Below are 25,899 nucleotides of genomic sequence, written 5' to 3' on the forward strand. Positions count from 1 at the left end.
TCTGAGTCCCAAGGCCCTTATGGAGTGCTGAGGTTATTAGGGGTACCTGCCGGGGCAGCCATCCATTCACCCCACCCTCAGCCACGCCCCACACCAGGGGCCACTGAGTCAGCTCCATTACCCCTCTGTGAGAAAACCCTTCAGGGGCTTCTTCTTCTGTGCCACCTCTGCGGCACACCTTGCTGGGTGCAGGGGCCTCGGGGAGAAAGTTGAGGCCCTGCCTGAATCTCTGGGGTCCCCTCTCTGGGGATCCAACAGCCCTCCGAGGGTCCCCTTGGGATGTGAAGCCCAGGACCCATTGGTTCATGTCCCACACGTTTTGGGGTTTACCACCCACCACGCTTTTTATTTTTAAATTGGAGTTGTCACCTATTACGTTGACTTCATTGCTTGCTGATGGGTCACACCCCACAGAATACTAGCCAAGTTGACTGAAATGAGGAAAAGGTCGAGTGGTTAATGGAAATACTCTTCTAAAATATTCATTTCTGAGGCAACTGGGTGGCCCAGTCGGTTAAGCATCTGACTTCGGCTCAGGTCATGATCTCACTGTTTGTGAGTTCAAGCCCTGTATCAGGCTCTGTGCTGACAGCTCAGAGCCTGGAGCCTGCTTCGGATTCTGTGTCTCCCTTTCTCTCTGCCTCCCCTGCTCACACGCTGTGTGTCTCAAAAATAAATAAGCATTAAAAATAAATAAAATAAAAATAAAATAAAATAAAATAAAATAAAATAAAAAAGTAAAATAAAATATTCATTTCTGGGGGTACCTGGGTGGCTCAGATGGTTAAGCATCTGACTCTTGATTTCAGCTCAGGACATCATCTCACGGTGCCTGAGATTGAGCCCCGTATTGGGCTCTGCACTGTCAGCACAGAGCCTGCTTGGGATTCTGTGTCTCCCTTGCTCTCTGCCCCTCCCCCCTCTAAAAACTAAATAAATAAACTTAAAAAAATATTCATTTCTGTTTCAGAATATTGTCCCACCTGAAACAAAATAAGCTCTTCGTGACCACAGGCCCGTTTCGCGGCCACGGCACCGTGAGGCCAGGAGTGGAGGAGCACCTGTTCTCAGGGTTGTCTACAAGTTCATAGCACTAACAAATTAGGATGGGCCTGACATTATGCATCTGCGCTCTTAATAAAATTCCTATTTGAGAAGACTTGGTGCTCAAGCCACAGCTGACTTGATAAGATGAATAGGCCTTGAGGCCTTGATCTAGAGCAGGTTGGAGAGAAACATGGCCCATTCCTGTGTCCCCGTCACTCTGGCTCTCCCATCTAGGGGGACCAACTGAGGCCTGACAAAGGAGGGGGAGTTAGCCAGCCCAGAAGTGAGAGGAATGGGATGGAGGGAACAGCATGTGCAGGAGCTCTGAATCAGGGAGGAATTGAGAGAGAGAAGATAGTCCAGAGTAGTAGGAAGGGAAGAGAAAGAGGCCGGAGGGGTAGGCTGGCACTGAACCACACAGTCTGTGGTTCTCTGTCAGGACTTGAGATTTTATCCCAAGGGCGGTGGGAGCCATCAAAGGTTTGCAAAGCAGGGGATGATAGGGTCTGCCTGAGAGCTGCTTTTTGTCTCCAAGGTACCTGGATGTTACTGGGGTGGAGGATGGGGTCCCTAGAGAAGGGTCCCTGGGTCCTTGCGTTACTTTTAGCCAGCTCTCCCTGGCGCTCAGGTGGGGAGACTGAGGCAGCCCCCAGCAGGGGGATGATGTGCAGCAGCAGAAGGGCATTCAGGTGGGGGGAGAGCTGGAGAACTTGGAGCCATCAGATTCTCCACCACCTCCCTCCCCAGCCCCTCTGTCATCGGGCCTGGCCCAGGGATTGAGTTGTGGCATCGGCCTGTGCATGGCCAGTTATTGTAATTAAAGGTCTGTCGGCGTTTCCTCTGGAAAGGCAATTTTCCGAGGCATCTGGGTTTTTTTTCTTGCTTTCCTGGGTATAAAGGAGCCTGGGCAAGGCATACTGATTGTGCATGCGAGACAGGTCTTGAGGTCGTTATGCGAGTGTTAATGTTCCGTTACAATATACAGTAATGAATTGGGACTTTCAGAGTAATAGCAGTTTGTGCTATTGGCCAAAATGAGTGTATTCATCTTAATTTTTAACATCTATTGCCTTGGAGAAGCTTTTATAATTAAATGTTTGGTTGCACCAGCAAATAAAAGGAAAGAAGTTTCTTTCACTGGATAGGAAAGACTTTCCCACTCTGATCCAGCAACAATGCTGGCCCTTTGCCTTCCCCACGGATGTAGGGAGGGTGAGATTTCAGCCCATTATAAAGAGGAGCTTGATTATGACAATCGTCTGGCAATGGACTGAACTACTTTTTGAGATAGTGAGTCCCCCATTGCTGGTGGTATTCAAGCATTGCTTGTAAACTGCTGAGCTGTAAAGGGGATTCCAACGTTAGGGAAGGGATTCACGTTTTCAAGGGGCAGGGATTTGTGTATGGGACCTGCAGAAGGACACGTTTTAATGAGGGCGGCAAGGAAGGTTATGTGGGGAATTTATCACTAATTTACAGGATTTTAATGGCACCTTCCTGCTAACGGAATATGTCTCCTCTTAGATGACTCATCCACCCTGCTCTTTTCCGGTCACTCATTCCTGCAGGCCTGGCGATGTGATGGGGTTTTCTGAGTCAATGAATATGGCTTCAGAGTAAGAGAGTTAAATCTTTTTTTTTTTTTATGTTTATTTCATTTTTGAGAGAAAGTGTGAGCAGGGGAAGGGCAGAGAGAGAGGACAGAGGAAGTGGGCTCCATGCTGACAGCAGCGAGCCCGATGTGGGGCTCGAACTCACAAACTACGCGATCATGACCTGAGCCGAAATCAAGAGTCCAACGCTTAACTGACTGAGCCACCCAGACACCGCAAAGCTGAATCTTCTTCAGTGTAATTCTAAACTTCAGACTTGTTGCTTCTCTGATTTGCCTTCTCAAGGAAAGTGGTCAGGAGAGCTAAGAAGAACTCGGTGGAGTAAGCCCCTTCTGTGTCTACTACAAGCAGTGACCTGACCTTGTCACGGGGTTGGCATCTCTGCCTCCTTCTATACATCAGGAATCAGAATTGAACAAACATCCCGGAAAGGGGGGGGTGGGGGGGGGGAGGGTGGTTTGGAGCTACTTCAGGGATTTCTGGAATTCCTTGTAGAAAGTTTAGGACTCTCGGTGGCTCCCTGGCTGAGTGTAGAAACCAAAAGGGAAAGTATGGCTCATTTGGGGAAAAGTCTCCATGACCCTATGCTGACCTTTGCTCAGGGGGCCCCAGTGCCCTCATCCAGTATATCCTCACTGAGCACTGCTTCTGGCAGACCCTATCCTTGAGTGTCCTGCCTATTTCTTTCCTGTCTTTCTCCCACCAGACTGTGACTTCTCCACTCTCTGTGCCTCCACTCTCTAAGCTGCCTGGCTCAGTGCCCAGCACATGGTGCACATCCACGAAACGTTGGTGGGATGAACCAATGAATGAATGTCAACAGAGGCCGGAGATCCCTGTCTCCTGAAGTCAGTCAAGACAGAGTTTTCCAGCTCCTTCTCCTCTTCCCCTTTAAAGGGCATCCAGCTGCCCCAAAGCCATAATGTTTGGTGTGCGTGCCACACTTTGTAGCTGACAAAACTCTTTCATATTCATCATTTCATCTGGCGTGCCCATTTTCAGGTGAGGAAACTGAGGCACAGAGTCTCCAGAGCAATAGATGTCAGAGGGAGGACTCTAACCCTGGTCCTCTGATTCCAAGACCCAGGCTCTGGCCACGAGGCATCTGCAGGTCCTGCCATTTCCAGGACGTGTCCTCAGAAAGCATCTGCCTCAGAGAGGTCCACCCCTCGTTTCCGGCTCACTCAGACACGCAAGCTTTGGCCCTGGCCTTCCCCTTCTGATGTCCTCATAACTGCTCCACGACTCGTTCATAAGGGCTTTTCTCGGTAGGCAATTACCTGAGTTCATATGGTTAATTGAAATATTCCTTTTCCTAGAGTTTTAATTCATCCAGCGTGGTTTCAGGAGCCACAGATAATAAGACCTAATTTATAATTAGGGCTTATCAAGAATCAGCTAATTTCTAGACCCCTCATTCCCAAGGAGGGAGCTGGCAGGGTGGGGGCTTCTCTTCTCTTTCTAGGGAGTTGCTACCCACAAAGCTCAGAGAGGCACCAGGGAGACAGGAGGACTAATTGGGAGCTGGCCCTCCATCTTGGACAATTTATTAATTGGATTATGGGAAATCTCAGGCCCCAGGCAAATCCCAAGGAGGCGCCACTGCCTCCCCTGGTTTACTGTGAGAATATTCGGCACAAAGACATGAGCCCTAGGCTTCGCTCATTCTTTCAGGAGATGAGTCTTTAAATAAGTCATTGAACCCTGTCTCACCTCAGTTTCCCTATCTATACAATGGCCAGGATCATCTGCCCTCCTGGCCTCTCAGAGCACTCTCCTGGGAATTTCATAAGGTGATGGGCAGGTGCATTTCAGGAGCTGTCATGATTTCTTCTGCGGCCTTTGTGCCTGAAAAACAATCAGAAAAAGGTGTCCCATCCCAGGAAACTGTACCTCAGGAGACTGAGATGGGCCCAGACCCAACAGGCAGGAAGATTTGGGGCCTGCCTTTGACCCCAGCTATCCTTGTGCCCGGTTTCCTGGGCCTTTGCTGATGCTTGTATGTCTCAGGGGACTCGAACTCCAGTCTCCTTGTTGCTTATATACCGCAACATTCATTTCCCCTGGAAGCCACTCAAACATCCACTCAACCAGTTTCAGTGTCTGGAAGGGGCATTGCAGGCAGTGGAGTGAGTGCAACTTTGGAATCATATAGGCCTGGCGTCAAAGCCATATGCTGCCCTTTACTAGCGTGTAAGTTAGGATTCTTTTCACTAAAAGAATGTGACATGAGACAGAAACCCAATTCAAATGATCATTTTTAAAAATTTTACTTGAGAGAAAGAGACAGAGAGAGAGAGAGACAGAGAGAGAGAGAGACAGAGAGAGAGAATCCCAATAAGGCTCCATGCTCAGCTCAGTGCCCAACCTGGGGCTCAATCTCACAACCCTGGGATCATGACCTGAGTCAAAACCAGGAGTTGGACACTCAACCAACTGAATCGCCCAGGCACCCCCCCAATACAAATGATCTTAAGCTAAAAAAATAAGTAGCTAATGAATCTAAAAACTGTAGAGGTCTGGCTTTAGGTATGGCTGGATCCAGGTGCTCAATGATGATGACAGAACTCTCTTTCTCTCCCTAACTCTTAGCTGTGATTTCCTCCATAGACTTCATTCCTTAGCATGGTTTAACCAGTGGTGGGAACAGATGGACATAGCCCATCCCTGGAGTGAGCGAGAGGAGGTAGAATGAACCTGATACACAGAATGAGTAGGATTTTCACCAAGCAGGGAAAAGTGGCTTTGCAAAGAAAGAGAGATTGGGAAGACAAAAAACCATGTAATCTTAAGTCATTCACTCACCCCATCTGGTCTTCTGTTTTCTCATCTGTAAAATAGTGTCAATAGCGATGTTGCAGGGTTAATGTACACGATTAATATACAAAAAATCAATTATATTGCTGTATGTTAAGAATAAACAATCCAAAAAGAAAATTAGGAAAACAATTTCATTTATAATAGCTTCAAAAAGTGTAAAATACTTAGGAATACATCTAACAAAACAAGTGTAAGACTCATACACCAAAAACTACAAAAAATGTTTTTAAAAGAAATTAAAGAAGACGTAAATAAATGTAGACATTCTATGTTCGTGGAAGACTTCATATTGATAAGATGGTAATACTCACCAGTTGAGCTACATCTTTAAGGCAACATCTGCAAAATCCCACCTGCCTTTTCTTCAGAAATTGACAAGCCAACCCGAAAATTTATATGGAAATGCAAGGAACTGAGAATAGCCAAAACTTCTGGAAAAAGAAAAAAGTCAGAGAGCTCACATCTTCAACTACAGATTCCCAATGGCAAAACTTTCTACAAAGCTACAGTAATCAAGACAGTGTGGTCCTGGCATAAGGAGAAACATATAAATCAATAGCATAGACTCGTGAGTGCAGAAAGAAATCCATACATCTATGGCCAACAGATTTTTTAACAAAGGTCCCAAGACAACGAAATGGGGCAAGAATAGTCGTTTGAACTTAGGGCACTGGGACAGCTGGCTATCCGCGTGTAAAAAAAATGAAGTTGGGGGGTGCCTGTGTGGCTCCATCAGTTAAGTGTCTGACTCTTGATTTCAGCTCAGGTCATGATCTCCCGGTTTGTGAGTTTGAGCCCCATGTTGGGCTCTGCACTGGCAGCATGGAGCCTGCTTGGGATTCTCTGTCTCTCTGTCTCTCTCTCTGCCCCTCCCCCACTCACATGCTCTGTCTCTCTCAAAATAAATAAATAAACTTTAAAAAAAAACGAAATTTGACCTCCTACCTCACACAGTATTCAAAAATTAACTGAAAATAGATCATAGATCTAAATGCAAGAGCTAAAACTATAAAGCTCTTAGAAGAAAACAGAAATGTAAATTGTCATGACCTTGGATTAAGCTATGATTTCTTACATAGGGCACCAAAAACAAAAACAGGAGTGACAAAAGGAAAAGAATTTGGACTTCATCCAAATTAAAAACTTGTGCTTCAATGGACATCACCAAGAAAGTTACGGAGAGAATAGGAGAAAGTATTTGCAAATCACGTATCTGATAAGGGACTGTATAAAAAAATCTCACCGTTCAACAATAAAAAGATAAATAACCCAATTAAAATTGGATTTTTAATCAGATATCAAAAGGTTTGCAATATACATTTCTCAAATGCACACATCCTCAAAAGAAGGCATAGCAATGGCCAACGAGCGCATAGAAAGATGTTCAACATCGGTAGTCATCAGAGAAATGCAAATCCCAGCACAGTGAGATACAATTTCACATCTGCTAGGGTTGCAGCCATCAAAAAGATAGGCGGGGCATCTGGGTGGCTCAGTGGGTTGTGTCTGACTTCGGATCAAGTCATGATCTTGTGGTTCGTGAGTTTGAGCCCCACGTTCAGCTCTGTGCTGACAGCTCAGAGCCTGGAGCCTGCTTCAGATTCTGTGTCTGCCTCTCCCCTGCTCACGCCCTATCTCTTTCTCCCTTTCAAAAATAAAATAAACGTTAAAAAAAATCTAAAAGATAGGCAATAACCAGCACCTGTTGAAGACATGAAGAAAACGGAGCCTTCCAGTGTTGCTGGTGGGAAAAACAATGCCGCCATTTTGGAAAGTGATGTGGGAGTTCTCCAGAAGTGAAACAGAGTTACCATCTGACCCAGCACTTCTGCCCCCAGAAATTCTACTCCCAATTTGAAGAGAATTGAAAGCACATGTCCACACCGAAATGTGTGTGTGAATGTTCACCACAGCATTATTGGTAATAGGCAACAAGTGGAAACTGCCCAACTGTCCACTGACTGGAAGTCAGAGAAACAAGATATGTTAGATCCACACAATGGAATATTATTCAGCCACAAAAAGAAACAAAGTGCTAACGCATGCTACAACGTGGGTGAACTTGGGAAACATCATGCTAAGTGAAGGAAATGAGTCACTGAAGGCCACATAGGATCTTCCATTTACAAGCAATGTCTAGATTTGATGGAGGCAAATGGACAGAGGGTAGATCAGTGGCCACCAGGCGCTGGGGGAAGGGGGAATGCTACGTCTGCACAGCTTGGTAAATATACGAAAGCTACTGACCTGTATACTTCAAAAATGTGACTTGATGGTGTGATGGCTAATTGTGTGTGTCAGCGTGACCAGGACAAGGTGCCCGGATAATAATAAACAATATTCTAGCGTATCCGTGAAGGTGTCTCTGGCAGAGATTAGCATTCAAATTGGCGGACTGAGTGAGGCAGAGTGCCCTCCCCAGTGTGGGTGGGGATCATCTAACCCACTGAGGGTTTGACTAGAGCGAAAAGGCGGAAGAAGATTGAATTCTCTCTCTCTCTCTCTCTCTCTCTGCCTGACCTCTTGAGCTGACACGTCCATCGTCTCCTGCCCTTGGACCAGAACGTAAACCATTGGTGCTCCTGGTTCTCAGGCCTTTGGAATGGGATTGCAATTGCATCACTGGCCCTCCTGGCCCTGCAGCTGACAAATAACAGATTGCGGGACTCAGCCTCCATAATCATGGAAGCCAATTCCTTATAATAAATCTCTTTTTTTATATTTCTCTTAGATATATATGTATATATATCCTAATATATATATATATATATATATATCCTAATATATATATATATCCTAATATATATATATATATATATATATATATATATATATATATATATATATATATCTTATTGGTTCTGTTTCTCCAGAGACCCCTGACTAGTACAGATGGTTTGTGAATGATCCCTCAATAAAGCTGTTATTTTAAAAACTGGTATCAGAACATCCACCAAAGAGGGTAATTGTGGAGAAGAGATGAATTGTCACATCTAAAGCTCCCAGCACAGGGCTAGGCTCAACACTAAGTGCTAAGTGTTCCTTTTCTTTCATTTTCAAATAAATCCTCCCTACTCTTCCCCCACCCCGCCCCTACCCCTCTGAGCAATTCCACCCCCCCCCACCCCCACCCCCACCCCCTTTCCTAAGGTAGAACTTTGAGGCATTCCACAAAGAAGCCTGGGCTATGCTCGGCTACTCACAGAGCAGTCAGCGTGGTTATTAAGACAGCTGGGCTGGTCTTCCTGATATTAATGAATAAGATATTCATTTCCCTAAGAGTGCATCAAGCTCTCTAGCAATCCCGGGAACACAGGGGGAAGCTGATGCGGCTCTATTAATCCAAGCAGGCCTCACATCCACTTTGATTCAGAGGTTTCATTCCGGTTGGTTTCCATGAGGGGGATGGTTTATTAGTTGGCGATGACAGGCTAAGTGAACTCAGGTACGGGGTGTTTGGCTAAGGATGACGACGAGGCTATTTTAAGTCACTGGAGTTCAAGGGTACCTGCCTCAGCGCTTTTGTTTAAATTGATTTGTAGTCCTGCTCACTTGACCTTGCTGCATAAAATAGTTCCACGAGGGAAAAATAGAAGAGCGTAATTCTAGCCAAGGGAGCAGATGTGTCCCAGCCCGCCCACCCCTCCTACATACCAGCAAACCCACCGCCAAGCTGACCTTGAGTGTGGGCTTCGACTGGGATGTGGTCACCACACAGCAGTCATGGGAGTCAGAGAATGGCCTGGCAGGGTGGTCCAGGTGGAGAAGACCCAGAAAGAGGGGAGGGCTCTACAATGTTGCAAAATGAGTGAGAAAGTGGGATTTTAATCCAAGTCAGGGTAACTCAAACTCATCCTCTCAACTCTTATAAAAATATTTAATATTTATTAAGTGCCTACCACAGTCCAGTTACTCTCTGATGCTTTATCTACATTAACTCCTGTAGTTCATACAACAGCCAGTGAGCTAAAATACTATTGGTATCCCCATTTTGCAGATAAAGAAACTGAGTAATTTGACCAAGGTCACATGGCAAGTGAAATGGCAGAGACAGGATTTGAACCCACGGGACTATGACACTAGGACCCGCCCCTTAACCATCACACCACGTCGCCTCTATTTGCTTATTACATTGTGGAAAAAATGAAATCAGACTCTGCCAGGGTCTAAGCTGGACAGTTCACCTGTCTGCATGGACCAAATTAACCTGAAATTGTCACATTCCCAAAACACCTCAAACAGAATGAAGCTAGATGACATTGCTTTGGAATCATGCCTCTGTCTAGGTTTTTGGAGAGCACAAAGCAAGACTGGCCAACCAGGATGAAATGTGCCGCACCTGACAGTATTTCCTGGCACTTCCCAAATAAGCTGTCTTGTTCCCCCTGCCCCCTTCTGATCAGTCAGAAACCTGCACCTCTACTCCTCCCTTTAGCCTTTAGCTAACCACCATGCTGGGGTTTGTTACTCTGTATGAGCTGAAGGTGCACTGAACTGGGAATCAGCGCATCCGTGTGGAAATCCTGTGTGTCCTTGAGTGAGTCACTTAACCTCTCTGACCCCCAAATTCTTCAAATGTAAGATAAATACAAGGATATCAGCTTTTCTCAGAGAGTTGCTCCGAGGATTCAGAGAACTTTCGTGACGGGTGGGTTTTGGAAGGGACCAAGCATTTTGAGGTAGAGCCCTCAAGAAGTGATGGGGTGTAATGAGAGGGAGTGACCAGTAGGTGGCAGTGCTTCAAAGCAGCCTTGGGATGCCTGAAGGAATTTCTATTAACCCTTCCTCATCAAGTATATGGACTGCCCCCCACCCCCAACCCCATACACACATCCAGAAAAGGAAAAGCAAACCCCAGAGAGCAGAAGTGCCAGCTCCAAGGACCCATCATAAAACAGTATTAGAACCAGAATCATACCCCAGGCCGAGGTGGTCTGTGAATGTCTTCTGTCCCTTAGCCCTATTTAGTAGATTCTTGGCAGATTCGATTCCTAGATTCCTAGCAGATACAAATGCTCTGTGCTCTGCCGTGAAATGCATTGCCCCAGCCCGGGCGATTCCCAGCCCTGTCCCAGCTTTCATGTCTGTCGCGTCCCACTGCTTCCTGGGCCATGCACACTGGGATGAGCACTCACCCAGCCTAAGCTGGATACTGGCCAGGACATCTGGTTCTAGCCTGTTTCACCTCAAACTTGCTATGTGACCTTGGCCAACACCCTCATTAGTAGGTCATGACATCCATCGAGTGGGTGTTTAATTGGAAAAGAAAAACTTTTTTAAAAAATTTTTTTTTCCACATTTTTATTTATTTTTGGGACAGAGAGAGACAGAGCATGAATGGGGGAGGGGCAGAGAGAGAGGGAGACACAGAATCAGAAACAGGCTCCAGGCTCTGAGCCATCAGCCCAGAGCCCGACGCGGGGCTCGAACTCACGGACCGCGAGATCGTGACCTGGCTGAAGTCAGACGCTTAACCGACTGCGCCACCCAGGCGCTCCGAAAAACTTTTTTTTAAATACTAGCAAATATCTGCCATAGTACAGCTAAACATTTTATTAATTGTTCCAATTTTATATACACAGACACACACGTGGATATCCTGTGGTTCCTGGTGTATGTCCCTGTGTGTGTGTGTGTGTGTGTGTGTGTGTGTGTGTATGTGTGTGTCTACTACCCAAAATGCCTGATGGAAAAGGGGTTTTGTCTTCTGCATCATAGTCTCACAGTTCTGAGAACCCCATCTGAGGGGGATTCCGATTCCATATTCTGCCGTCCAGTATCCCCTGCCCTTTGCCACCTGCACACCTGCAAGCTGACCCCCACACCGCCCAGGCATCTCTACCCAGGTAGATTTGAACTTGTGGCAATCTGCCTCCCCAGCAGCATGAAAGGTCTACTAAACCCATACCTTCCATTAAGTGATATGCTGATAGCACGCACGACGCCATTTTATGTCGATGGTACCCCACCTACAGATGAGAAGGTGGAGGCCCAGAGGGAACGTGACTTGCCTGCCCCCCCAGGCCTCACAGCTCGCAAATGCTGGAGGTGAGACTTGAACCAGCCTCACCCTGACACTTCCCTGACTCCGCTGCCTGGAGCACAGGGCCGTGGACCCCTTCTCCAAACAAAAGTAACAACCGCTTACCAGTGCTCCCATTTCTCTTCTTCTGAGTCACTTTTATTTTCTCTCTCACTCTCAAGTTTGATTGAATTTACACTTAATGAATCCAACTTTGTCATTTAGGGGATGTCGGAGCAATAAGACCTGACAAGGGGTGAGTGATGATGCAATCAGCCGCTCTGGGAGCCTTGGCAGGCGCAGCCCGGAGCTGGGAGCCATCCCCGCTCCCTCCCTGGAGTGCTGGCCTCCCGCTCAGGGCTCCGGGGTGGCAACCTGACGCCCTGCAAGAAGCAAGACTGGGTGTGGGGGTGTGTCATTTTATTTAGGCGGAAAGAAGGGGAACCTTGTGGATTCGGGTGGGTAAATGGCGTGGAAGAGGCGGCCAGCAAGGTGGGAGAAGGCGGTGCCAGCCCTGCCACTGACCTGCTGGCTCCGTGCCCTCAGGCAAGTGGCTTCACTCTCGATCCTCTACCCCTCCCTCTGTAAAATGGGACAGCAGCCCAAGGTTGTTGCTTTGTAAGTTGCATGGTGGGGGCTCAGGCTCTCCTCCGAATCTCAAAGGTGCTTGTTTGACAGTAAGTTAAGCTACTTGGAGGTCCATCTCAGGCCCTTTCACTTGCCTGATGAAGGGCAGCCCCATCATCCAGGGCCCGCCCAGGTGCCAGGCTGGCGGGAGGGCCCCTGGCAGAAGGGCACGTAACAATCTTTGATGAGGGAACAAAATGAAAAATCAGAATTTTATTACGGTGTGATCTCCTTTTTGCTAGGAAAAACAACGTATGCACAGAAAAAAGTGGCTGGAAGAATATACCCAAAGTGTTCACAGTCAGGGGTAGAATCTTGTGGATTTTCCCCTTTGTTGTTGTTGTTGTTGTTGGCCTTTATTTTATGTTATCTTTCCCCCTTCTTATCTGAAATTTGAAACCTTTTTTTTTTTTTTGGTGAAATGGCACACACATACAGAAGACTGCATAAATCATAAATGTGTAGTTGGAAGAAATAATTATAAAGTGTACACTTTCGTTGCCACCCCTTGGACCTCACAAGTGCCCTGTTCCACAAACCATCCCTGCTTCTGGACAGGCAGCTGGTTGCCAATCGTCTCTCCATTTTTATTTTTCATGGTTTTACTCCCGGAGCAGACATCCCAAAATAAGAGCCTTTTTTTTTTTTTTTTTTTTTTTTTTTACTATTTTCGAAATTTATAAAAATGGAATTCTACGGTCTGTACTTCGTGCGTATGCGTCTCTCTCCTTTGAAGCAAGATTATGTCTTTAAAATGTATCCTTGTTTTGCATGTGGCTATGCTTCGTGCATTTTTATGCTAGGCGGTAGTAAATTTTGTGTCTCTATTACAATTCACCTACCCGTTCCAGTTCTGGTGGACATCTGGGCTGTCTTCTTTCTGCACTTTTCTACAATGGACGTGTCTTTACAGGTGGAGGGCCTGGCACATAGTAGGTGTTCAATTAAAATGTTTTGAACAAATGCATGAAGTGTGACCAGTTTTTTTTTTTTCTTTCAATTGAAGAAAAGATTCAGTGGTACTACAAGGATTGAGAGCAAACGAAGATAGATCAAAGGGAGAATTTTCCAGATTTGTAGATTTTCCCTGGAGCTCAGAAGAGACATATTGGGTTAAAGCAGAAGATTGTTGGGTGTTGTCTCCATTACCTAGAAGAGCCTCAAGCATATCTGGGCGTCCCATTTAAACTACGAATGGAGTAATATTGAAAATGAAGAAAAATTCCCACAATCACTGCGTTACGTGTACGAGTAGAGAAAATTAAAATTTACAGGAAGCATTGCAGCAAAGCAGGCAAAGCACTTCACTGGGAATCAGAGGAGCTGAGTTTAACTCCCAACACCTTCATCAATGAGCAATGTGGCCTTGAATAGTCCTAATATCTCAGAGCCTCAGTTCTCCCATCTGTAAAATGGGACTAATTCCTCAGAGGGTTGGTCAAGTGAGATGGCGTTTTGTAAAGTGATTGCGTTTTGTAAAGGTTTCATATGAAACCAGAGGACAGAGAGCAAACCTTTTAGAAGGTCCGTTTCCTGACGCAGAGCATCCACTTCCTCACTGCCTCCTCCACACCACCCCCTACTCGGGATACAGAAGATACAGAAGTGTCTCGAGGAGACACAGTCTGCCTGTGAAACTGGAAGAAGAGACCAAGTTGAAATAAAAGTCACTGCCATGATTATTAGAAATCTGGGAAGGCCAGGGCGAGGGGCGGGCGCAGGTGACTCCCTGGGAATCCCTACTATCCTGTTCACACTAGCAGGGACGGGACTCGAGCTCTGCCACGCACATAGCAGACACTGCATTTTGAAAAAAAGAATAAAAGTGGCAATATTTTTAAATCACATTTTGTAAGAACTCCCCTCGTGGGTAGTATATGTCTTCAAAGAATTGACAAAGTTCTCTAAATCCCTCCTGAAAGCCCACCGAGGTCCAGGAAGGCCGTTCCAACCATGCATCAGAGCAGAGTACCTGACCGTTTTTGTTTTTTTGTTTTTGTTTTTTTTTAGAAAGAGAGAAAAAGAGACAGACAGTGTGGGGGTTGGGGAGGGGGCAGAAGGAGACAGAGAGAGAAAAATCTCAAGCAGGCTCCATGCTCAGCATGGAGTCTGACTTGGGCCTGATCCCACTACCCCAGGATCATGAGCTGAGCCAAAATCGAGTCCTATGCTCAACTGACAGAGCCACTCAGGTGCCCCCTTGACCATTTTTTTTGAGGCATTGACGTCTTTGACAGTCTGGGGGAGCCCACAGATCCCTTGTCAGAATAATGTTTAAAACATTTTTTTAAAACGTTCATTTAGAGAGAGAGAGGGAGAGGGAGAGAGAGAATGAGTAGGGTAGGGGCAGAGAGAGAGGAAGACATAGAATCTGAAGCAGGCTCCAGGCTCCAAGCTGTCAGCACAAAGCCTGACACGGGCCTCTATCATGACACGAGCCTAAGTCAGATGCTTAACTGACAGAGCCACCCAGGCACCCCAGAATAATGTTTTTAAATGGAAATAGTGTGTGTGTGTGTGTGTGTGTGTGTGTGTGTGCGTGTATTTAAGTGCATATGCATTTTTGATGAAAATATTTTGTAAGATAGCAAAGAAAATCAATTATATTGAAATACAGTTTTCAACATATTAAAAGAACAAATATGGAAAATAGTAATAGATAGGTTGCCTTATTAGCGCATTAGATAACCAGCTGTAGCAACGGGTCTAACAACTAACATGATTCTGAAATAATGATGGCTCTAAATGATATTTCAAGATGTGTGCAGCAACTGTATTGTGCTAGAAAGACTTCTGTGATTTTTATTGGTGGCATATCCTGGCACTGCTGATGTGACTGTGGTTTGTTGCCTGCTTTCCGAGGGGAAGAAAATGCTATATTTCAGTTATAAAATTAGTGAAAGTAAAGAAAAATAAACATGTTTTTTTTTTGTTTTTTTGGGTTTTTTTTTTTTGCTTATCCAAGTTTAGGGACCTCCTGAAAAATTTTAAAATGTTTTATTTATTTTTTGAGAGAGACAAAATGTGAGCAGGGGAGGGGCAGAGAGGGAGGAGACACAGAATCCAAAGCAGGCTCCAGGCTCTGAGCTGTCAGCACAGAGCCCGACACGGGGCTCAAACCCACAAACAAGGAGATCATGACCTGAGCTGAAGTCAGATGCTCAACCGACTGAGCTGCCCAGGTGCCCCGGAAGCTGTTTTTATCAGTAACAAAGTGTCCCATACTGCATCACTCTGACTTTTTAGGAAAGATTTCTCTTTTTACAAACACATGAACACAAAGAGCCAGCACCTACGGAGCCCAAGATGATGAAGGGGACACAGGGTAGGCATAAAAGAGTCCCTACGAGGGTACCTGTTTCAGTCAGATACCACCCTGGTTGTGACACCACAGCCTATCGCAAGTCCCTACCATATTATACACTGGACCGACAGACTGGGTCCAAAACATGGCATTTTAAGATCATGAGAAGCAACTAGTTAGTACAAGGGATAAATTCTGTTTTAAATGCTTTTTAGATTAAATAAATAAATAAAAAGACCAAAGCTTACTGCTTTAGATCTTGGAAAACAGATTTCCTTGCCCCACCCCCACCATACGCACAAACTTGAAGGACAACAGTAGGCAGGAAAGAAAGATAATAGCAGGAATAAACAAATTGGGAAACACAAAAACAGTGGAATCAGTAAATAAAACCAAAAGCTGATTCTTTGAGAGAGTTAATAGAAAAGGCCAACCTCTGGCAAATACAATCAAGAAAAAAGGCCCAAATGAAATCAGAAATGAGGAAGTGATTATAATGACAGGTCCAAAAGATTAATAATAGTGAGGGGGGACGTGGTACGTAATTCTTTAGCAAATTTATTTTGTTATCAATTAGACAGGAGGTGACAAAAATATAAAATAATCCAGTTGCTACAAGAAATGTTAAGTTAGGTCAGCAAACAAGGAAGACTCAGAGAATGTGCATTTTATTTAAGAATGACCCTCCCCACCCCTGCCCAGGACATTTGTACCAACGCTGAAGTCTGTAGAGAAATCTATCCAAATTTTACAGGAGAGTGCATTTCCATGTTACATAAATTATTCTTTACCATAGGAAAAATAGGTTAAAAAAAACCTGCTAATTCATTTTGCAAGGCAAATGCAGTCTTGATTTTAAGCCCTGATACAAAATTTGTTTTAAAGGAAACAGGATCCAATATCATTTGAGAGTACAGGCCCAGCAAATAGCGTTCAGCAGCACATTAAGGGACTAAAACACCATAACCACAAAGGGTTTCTCCAGCAATGCAAAGAAAGTTCAGCACAAGGGTATCTATTAATACAACACATCAGATCAATAGATTAAATAATACGAACCATATGCTCATCCTAATGGTTGCCAAAAAATGCATTTCAATAGATGTCAAAACATTTTTAAAAATAGGAAGAGAGTGACACTTCCTTAACATAATAAGGATCTATTTAAAACCAAGCCAGCATCCTTTTTAATGGAAAAACATTACAGATTTTCCCATTAGAAAAGGGAACAAAATAAATAAGCTCTCTATCACCATTATTATTTAATATCATATTGATAAATCTGGCTGATGTAATAAGACATGAAAAAGAAACCATGAGAGTAGTTATTAGAAAGATAGAAAGCTTCATTCGCAGATGATATAATTATAGCCTTTAAAAATCTGATGTTCTCATTTAAACTACCATTAGCAGTAATCCAAAAGTTCAATAACTGGCTCGCTATGGATACATGATAAGTATTTTAAAAATCAATAACTTTCATAAATAAACAAGATAGGAAACAAATTACAGAATGAGATCCAATTCATAATCAAATGTAACTGGGGTGCCTGGGTGGCTCAGTCAGTTACGCATCTGACTCTTAATCTCAGCACAGGTCTAGATCTCAGGGTCATGAGTTCAGGCTCTACCCTGGGCTCCATGCTGGGTGTGAACCCTACTTTAAAAAAAAAATGAAGCATAATCAAATATAACCAATTACATACACAGCCATAATCATGGGATAAAAAAAAAAAAAAAAAAAAAAAAAAAACTTCAAAAATTTCCTGGAAAGCACAGTAGAGAATATGAGTAATAGAAAAACATCATGTTTCTCAAACAGAAAATCTAAATACTCTGATTTTCTGATTTAGTGATTCAGGATAATATCAAAATGATGCAAAAGGATTTCTTATGGAATTTGACAACATGCACTTAAAAACAATTTTGAAAACTACAGGCAAAATGGCAAAGGATATTCTGAAAAAAGAGCAATGATGATAGATGACATTTAAATAAGTCACTGAAGGGGCGCCTGGGTGGCTCAGTTGGTTAAGCGTCCAGCTCTTGATTTTGGCTCAGGTCGTGATCTCACGGGTCATGGGATCAAGCCCGGTGTTGGGCTCTGCACTGACAGCATGGAGTCTGCTCAGGATTCTCTCTCTCTCTCTCTCTCTCTCTCTCTCTCTCTCTCTCTCTCTCTCTCCCCCTGTCTCTGTCCCTCCCCTGTTCACACACACACTCTCTCTCTCAAATGATAAATAAAATAAACTTTAAAAATAAATAAACAAGTCACTGAAGAACAATAACCAAAATAAAGATGCACTAGAGCAAAATTAGATCTAGAACTTGATGAAACGAAAGGTCCAAAAGCAGACAATGACAAAAGGAGAATTTAACGTGCAAAAAGGATGTCCCAAAATGATAGGGAAAGGAAACATCATGGAATAAAAGGGTTGGACAGTAGACAAGCAGAGAACTTAGTTTAGGCATATACTTAGAAGTAAATTCCAGATTTAGAAGGGATCAACTAAGAAATAAAGAAGACCCTGTGAAATACACAGTGGTGTATTTATCCTATCTAAGAAATAATAATGATAGGCCAAGGATAGAAGAAATAGAGATTCAAAGAGGAAAAATTGATTAAGCTGTATTGCAACGCTAAATGTATGCAAACACAAACTAAAAGAAAAAGAAAAGGAATACACTAGGGAAAAAATTACAACCAAATGAGCTCTGAACCATTATTAAAAATTTGATGTTTTTGAGAATCTAAGGAAAGTTAGGACCCTTTCACGTATATATACAGACGTGTACATACACATACATACCAAGACACAGGAATACACACATTCACACTGACGCCTGCAGACCTACACACACACAGATATGCACACACACAAATGGTAGGTATGCTTGTACAAGGCTGGTGGACTTCCTAAGACTCCCTGTAGCCCCAAGATTAAGAATACCTCATCTAGGGGCACCTGGGTGGCTCAGTCCATTAAACAACCAACTCAGGTCATGATCTCGCAGTTTTGTGAGTTTCCATGGATAGTGCAGAGCCTGCTTGGGATTCTCTCCCTCTCTCTCTCTCTCTCTCTCTCTCTCTCTCTCTCTCTCTCTCTCTCCCTCTGCCCTTCCCCTGCTCGCGCACATGGACACACACACTTCCTATCTTTCAAAATAAATAAACTTTTTTTTAAAAAGACAATACCTCATCTGGACAGAATAGAGTACATTAAAATATGAAAGAACACCCCTAAGCCAAATAAATGAGCAGATGACAGGACCAAACAATTCACTTAAAGGGAGATGGAAATAGTAAACTCAAGGACAAATGATCAATAGGCATAAAATACGCTCCAATTTTTTTCTACTAAATTATCAGATTGGTACGAACTGATTTTTAAAAGCAAACTAATGTTGATGAGGTTTCAGGAAAATTGCCACATTGCTGGTCCCTTTTGAAAAGTAATTTAAAATATCTAACAAGAACCCCACAACATCAATACTTTTTGACCTAATTGTCCTTTTTCTGGGAATTCATGAAATAAATTTCAGGAATAAATCTCCTCAAAGACTTTCATCGCACCATTTATGAATTGTGGGAGTGCAAAAGTAGAACTCTCTGAATAGTAAAAGAAAGGACAGAGGACAGCTAAACAATTTGGGAGGCAACATAATGGAATGATATATGGCCATTAAAATAAAAGTGATGAAAATCTAAAAAGGATTATGATATGTTGAATTAAGAAGTAAAATAAAGTTGTATAGCTTTTATTACAAAAATGATGGTGGATGATACATTTATTTTTTTAATTGCCCTTAATGTTATTACATGAAAAGTTTTATTTATGCTAACTATGGAGAGGGCATCATACTACAGTAGAATATGAGAAAGGGAGGGATTATAGAGATGAATGGGGCTGCCATGCAAATCCAGGACCTCCAACATTGTCTAGTTGTACACATGAGCTACCTGGGAAAGTAGGGTCCTAGGAACTTCTGTGATGAACTTTTGGTTCCTTATCCTCCTTTCTCTTTTCCCCCTTTTTCTTCTTTCCTTCAACTGGGTGATTCTTTTACTTCATAATCATGGTTTGAGATTCTGCCTCCCCAAATCCTGTCAAACTCATAAAGCATTCAAAACATCTGTGTCAGCACTAGATACAAAGATATTTTAAAGTAATGTGATGTACATGAGCTCAGGTTGAGGGAGATAAAAGTCTCCACATCATATAATGCAACCCTTCTCCAGAATGCAAGCTCCATATCTGTCTTCTTCCACCTCTGAATCTTTTTTTTTTTATTTTTTTTTCAACGTTTATTTATTTTTGGGACAGAGAGAGACAGAGCATGAACGGGGGAGGGGCAGAGAGAGAGGGAGACACAGAATCGGAAACAGGCTCCAGGCTCCGAGCCATCAGCCCAGAGCCTGACGCGGGGCTCGAACTCACGGACCGCGAGATCGTGACCTGGCTGAAGTCGGACGCTTAACCGACTGCGCCACCCAGGCGCCCCTTCCACCTCTGAATCTTAAGTAAGCATCCAGAACATATTTGGCACATCATAACTGCTCAAAAAAAAAAAACAGATGGTTGGATGGATGGATGGATGGATGGATAGATGGATGGGACAAAAAAAAATACCCACCTAAGAAGCAAAGACAAACAAGCTTGAAAACCCTAAAACTGAGCAAACCATTGTTATGGAGGACCACATGGTGATCAAGAGGGGCAAGTCAAAAGATGTTTGGAATTGCTGCAGGCCCACACTCGGGGCGCTTGGCTGCAGCCTTTCCTCCATCTTTCCCATAGGCCACACTAAAAGGTGGTGCACTAAGTCAAGAGGGATAGTCAGACTGGTTAGAGAAGAAGCCTGTATCCCCCACTAACTTGAATGGTAAAAGCAAAATATGCTTAAGTGAACACTGAATGTCCCTGATCTGTAGGGCTCTTTAGTAGAGACCTTTTCCAATCCTCACTGGCATCTGGACCTAAGACTTCACCCAGATGCATAGAATTAGGGACTGGCATTGAGAGTGAGCCAAGAGGCAGTGAGAGGAGAGTTAATCTCAATCCCAAGAATGACTTGGGCTACTGTGTCTGCCCGTGCCCACACTCAGAGAGGAGGAAAGGACATGCTCCACAAGAAATGAGCTTCATTTAGTAGGGAAGCTATTTGTCTTACAAACAGTTACAACCTACACCGTGTGGTAAATTGAATGCCCTGACTAGCCAACCAAACCTTAAGGAACATGAAATTTTTCTTTCTCCTTGTCTGAGATCAAAAGATCTCAGACATACTGCTCCTCTGACATACTTTCTCTGCAAACCCAGACCTGCCTCCGAAGGGTAAGTAAAACAAGGGCAAGCATCAAATTGTTACTTTCACCCAGAATTAAATCAGATATATAAGCTGAACAAATGTTTCCCTATGAAACAAACTTACTCCAAGGAACAGAAGGGGAAGTTTTTAAAATAAAATTTATATTTTCCATGAGAGTAGAATATATTATATTTATGAAAAGATAATCATCTGAGATAAGACAATTTTACTTTAAGATGAAAACCATGATTACAGAATTTTTAAATGTAGTAGGGGCAGTGAAGAGCATATTAAACATTGAAGAAAACGGAATTAATAATTTAAATTGTCTGTTAAAAAAAGAAAATCTCCTAGATTTCTGAGAGAAGCATAGTGAAATGAAGGAAGATGAGAAAAAAACATCAGAGCAAATCTCTAAGTGGTGATAAAGGTTTGAGAAAAAAGCACCCACCAGGAGCAGGTAAAATTAATTAAGGGTATACATCTAGACACATCCTGGGGAAATTTCCAAATGTCAAACAAACAAGAAAGGAGTCGAAGACGAATAGAATTTGAATTTTAAAAATAGGATCAGCCAAAATAAAAAGAAGAGAATACCCAATAAAAAATTTTAAAAAAAATGAGAAAATACACAAGACTCCTGAAGGAGTAGAAACTGAGAAAGTGAAAAATGTGAACACTATAAGCAAAGATTGGGGAAGAAAATAAGAAACACCATAAAAAACCCATGACAGAATTAAGAATATATTAGTCATCACAATAAATAGATCGACAGACCCAACTTCTCTATCAAAAGACTAAGATCATATTGAGTCTAAAAGCAAACTCAGAATGATAATGTTTCAAATAAAAGAATGAGGAAAAAGATATAAGGCAACTGTTGGTCTGCAAAAGAACTACAGGGACAATATTAATATAAACGGTTAAATTCAAACCAAAATTTTAAATAAGATAGGGTTAAATTGCTTTGATAAAGGTAAAATTCTCATTTATGATATCATGAACTTTAGGCACTAAAAATAACATGACATTACAGTAGATGAAGCGAATATTCACAATGAGAGGCTTTACAAACACTACCGACACTTTCATTTCTGACCATGATGGAGTAACTGGAATCAGACCAGCCCTCCTTCCATAAATATCTAGAAAAGTGAACAGAATACATGAGACAACTGAGTTCAGGCAAGTCTGAGGTCAAAAAAAAAAAAAAAAATCACCAATCATGAGGGCACCTGGCTGACTCAGTCGGAAGAGCCTGTAACTCTTGATCTTGGAGTCGTGAGTTCAAACCCCACATTGGGTGCAGAGATTACTTAAAAATAATAAGGGGCACCTGGGTGGCGGTTAAGCGTCTGACTTCAGCTCAGGTCATGACCTCAGTCTGTGAGTTCGAGCCCCACGTCGGGCTCTGTGCTGACAGTTAAGAGCCTGGAGCCTGCTTCAGATTCTGTGTCTCCCTCTCTCTCTGCCCCTCCCCTGCTCATGCTTTGTCTCTCTCTCTGTCTCAACAATAAATAAAAACATTAAAAATAAAATAAATAAAACTTTAAAATATTACCAATAATACAAAGAAACAGAAAAATACAAGCAATTAAAGAAGAGAAAAATCAATCAATTGAAACTGACCCAGAAATAATATACATGTATGTACAAGAACATTAAAACAGTACTATAGTATTTCATATGTTCAAGAAGCTAGAAAAGGTAGAGCAATTTAAGTGCAGACACAGTAGATATAAAAAATGACCCAAATAGACCTTCTTAGAGATGATAATTACAATATCTGGGATGAAACATACTACAGTGGTTGGGGTTAACAGCAGATTTGCCATTGTATAGGAAAAGATTAATGGAGTTGAAGACGTGACAATAGAAACTATCAAGAAGGAAACACAAAGAGTAAGTAGAAGGTGGGGAAGATGGAATAGATGTAGTTTTCCTTATTTCTTCCATTAAATGTAACTAAAAACCCTAGACATTATATCTATATCTATAAACTATATATATGATAAATACACCATTGTGTATTTTTTTTTAATTTTTTTTTTCAACGTTTTTTATTTATTTTTGGGACAGAGAGAGACAGAGCATGAACGGCGGAGGGGCAGAGAGAGAGGGAGACACAGAATCGGAAACAGGCTCCAGGCTCCGAGCCATCAGCCCAGAGCCTGACGCGGGGCTCGAACTCACGGACCGCGAGATCGTGACCTGGCTGAAGTCGGACGCTTAACTGACTGCGCCACCCAGGCGCCCCCACCATTGTGTATTTCATTGGGTCCTCTAATGTCTTAAATCAATTTAAATCAATTAAATCTTCTAAATCTGGAATTTATTTTTTAGGTTTAGTTTCTCTGCTTGTGTCCTGCCCAAACCCTTTATTCCATGGTGTTTCCTTTTCCTATTTTGTGATATCCTTTTCATATATTAAATTCTCTTATGCCATCATGTTTTTGGACCTTTGGTTTCATCAAGTTCTAGATCGTATTTCCTCTAGTACCCCTATTTTTTTAGTTATTGTCCTTTAATGACTTGTTTAAACGTCATCTATTATTATTGCCCTGTTTTTCAAGAATATCCTTTGTGGGGCACCTGGGCATCTGACTTGCTGCTTTCAGTGCAGATCCCACTTCACATCTTCTGTCCTTCTTTCTCTCTGTTCTTCCCCCACTCATGCACTCTCTCTCTCTCTCAAAAATAAATTTTAAAAAATTTTTTTAATTAAAAATAAATAAATTCAAATGCTACTTTCCTGGTGAAAATATTTTTAAAAAGAATATCCTTTATTATTTTGCCTGTAGTGTTCAAAATTATTATAATCATGTTTAATTTTTAATTAAAAAACTTTAAAATATTTATTTACTTTTGAGAGAGAGAAAGACAGAGCATGAGCAGGGGAGGGGTAGAGAGAGAGGGAGACACAGAATCTGAAGCAGGCTCCAGGCTCCGGGCTGTCAACACAGAGCCCGATGCAGGGCTTAAACCCATGAACCACGAGACCATGACCTGAACTGAAGTTGGGACGCTTAAATGACTGAGCCACCCAGATGCCCCTAATTTTTGATGTTTTTAATGTTTATTTATTTTTAAAAGAGAGAGAGAGGCAGAGAGAGAGGAAGACAGAGGATCCAAAGTGGGCACTGTGCTGACATAGAGCCCAACGTGGGGCTTGAGCTCACAAACCCAATCATGAGATCATGATCTGAGCCAAAGTTAGACACTTAACCAATTGAACCACCCAGGCACCCCTCAAAATTATTTTTAAATGCATGTTGTCAAATTCCATAAGAAATCATTTTGTATTATTTTGAGATTATCTTAAATCATTAAATCAGAAAATTAGTTTTGTTTTCTTTAGTCAGGAGACTCTGAAAGGCTCTAGAGTGGCAAGAGATCTCAGATTCAAAGAACAAGAGAGCAGTGAGTTCCCTCAGTTTTCTTTTTGCCACATCTACACCAGACTGGGTGCTGGAGTAGGTGGCAATGTGGAAACATGAATGGAAGCAGACAAAAAAAGGCCACAACAAAAACTTTCTTTCTCTAGCCAAAGGACCAGGAAAAGGGCAGCCTAGGCTGATAGAAAACTTTTAGAAAATTACTACTTGACTACATCCCAACATCAAAGAAAAATCTGAAGCCCCACTGTAACACAGTCTAAGGAAGGACAAGTGGAGAGCTTAGACTTCCATCCTTGTCAAGCTGTCATGAGGAACCTCAATACTTCCACCAGGGTGGTGTCAGAAAAGGCTCAGATGGATTTTCATCCCTGTCAGGTGGTAAAGAGGCACCCCTCCATTGCATCAGTGGATAGGAAGCCTGGACTCCCACCCCTACCTGGAGGTAATGAGGTGTCCTCTCATAGTAGGATAGTGTCAGAGGAAGCTGAGTGGGAAGCAAGGACTTTTGCCACTACTCAGCAATAACAGGGCCATCCCTTCCTGTAGTGCCAACAGAGGTCATGTGGGGAGCAGGAAGAAGGCATTCCTAACTCTTCCAGCCAGGAAGGTATTAGTGGAGGCCTAGTGGGAATGTGGAATTCCCTTGTAGCCCAACAGTAATGAAAAGTGCCCCACCTTGGGTGTCAAAAGAGGGTGAGTAGGAAATTTGGATTACTATTACCTGGCAATATCAAGGCAGTATCAGAGTAAATCAGGTAAAACATAAAGTTCAGGTAAAATAAAAGTCTCATAATATGCCTAAAATGTCCAGCTTTTAATAAAAATCACTCATCATGCCAGGAGCCAGGAAACTCTCCAACTGAAAGAAAAATCACAATCAGTATATCCCTACACTGAGATGCCAAAGATGCTAGAACTCTCTGATAAAAATTTTAAAGCAGTCAAAAGAAAAATGCTCCAATGAGCAATTACAAACATGTTTGAAACAAATGAAAAACTGGGGATGTCCAAGAAACAAAGTCTCAGAAAGAAATGGAAGATATAGGGGCACCTGGATGACTCAGTTGGTTAAGCGTCCAACTTTGGTTCAGGTCATGACCTCATGAATCATGAGTTTGAGCCCTGCCTCAGGCTCTATGCTGATAGCTCAGGGCCTGGAACCTGCTTCAGATTCTGTGTCTCTTTTCTCTGCCCCTCATCTACTCATGCTCTGTCTCTCTCAAAAGTAAATAAATATTAAAAAAAAAAAGAAATAGAAGATATAAAGAAGACCAAATGAAACATTCAAACTGAAAAATACAATAACCAAAATAAAGGACTCAATGGGTGGGCTCAAGAGTGGAATGGAGAGGATATGGGAAAGAAATCAGTAAATTGGAAGTCACATCAATTGAAATTATCCAACCTGAATAACAGAGAGAAAATATACTGAAAAAAAAAAAAAAAAACGAACAAAGCCTAAGGAACCTGTGAGGCTTTAACAAAAAATATAATATTTTTGTCATCAAAGTGACAGAAGAGGAAGAGAAAGAGGTCAGAGATGAAAAAGTACTAAAAAAAATAGCTGGACAGTTTGGCAAAAGATATAAACTTTCAGATTCAAAAAGCTTTAATGAACCCTAAACAAAACACCAAGAGTTTCATAGTCAGCTTTCTGAAAACTAAAGACAAAACAAACAAACAAAAAACAACTTGAAAGCAGTAAAAGAGAAATAACACCTATCTAGGGGCAATACAATTAGGGTGACAAAGGAGTTA

General features: G+C 42.6%; 1 long non-coding RNA gene across 2 annotated transcripts in view; it reads left to right on the plus strand.

Annotated features, from left to right (window-relative positions):
• Nucleotides 1-25,899, plus strand: part of LOC123381573 — a 111,255-nt gene that overhangs the window by 68,699 nt on the left and 16,657 nt on the right. Inside the window, exon 3 of one of the 2 annotated variants that reach the window (XR_006588731.1) lies at nucleotides 971-1,159. The exons of the other annotated variant lie outside the window; for it this stretch is intronic. This is a non-coding gene — a long non-coding RNA (uncharacterized LOC123381573). Of the gene's footprint in view, nucleotides 1-970; nucleotides 1,160-25,899 lie in introns of those variants that run through there. 2 annotated transcript variants of the gene reach the window in all.

The sequence above is a fragment of the Felis catus genome, chromosome D4, assembly GCF_018350175.1.
Source record: "Felis catus isolate Fca126 chromosome D4, F.catus_Fca126_mat1.0, whole genome shotgun sequence".
Classification (NCBI taxonomy): domain Eukaryota; kingdom Metazoa; phylum Chordata; class Mammalia; order Carnivora; family Felidae; genus Felis; species Felis catus.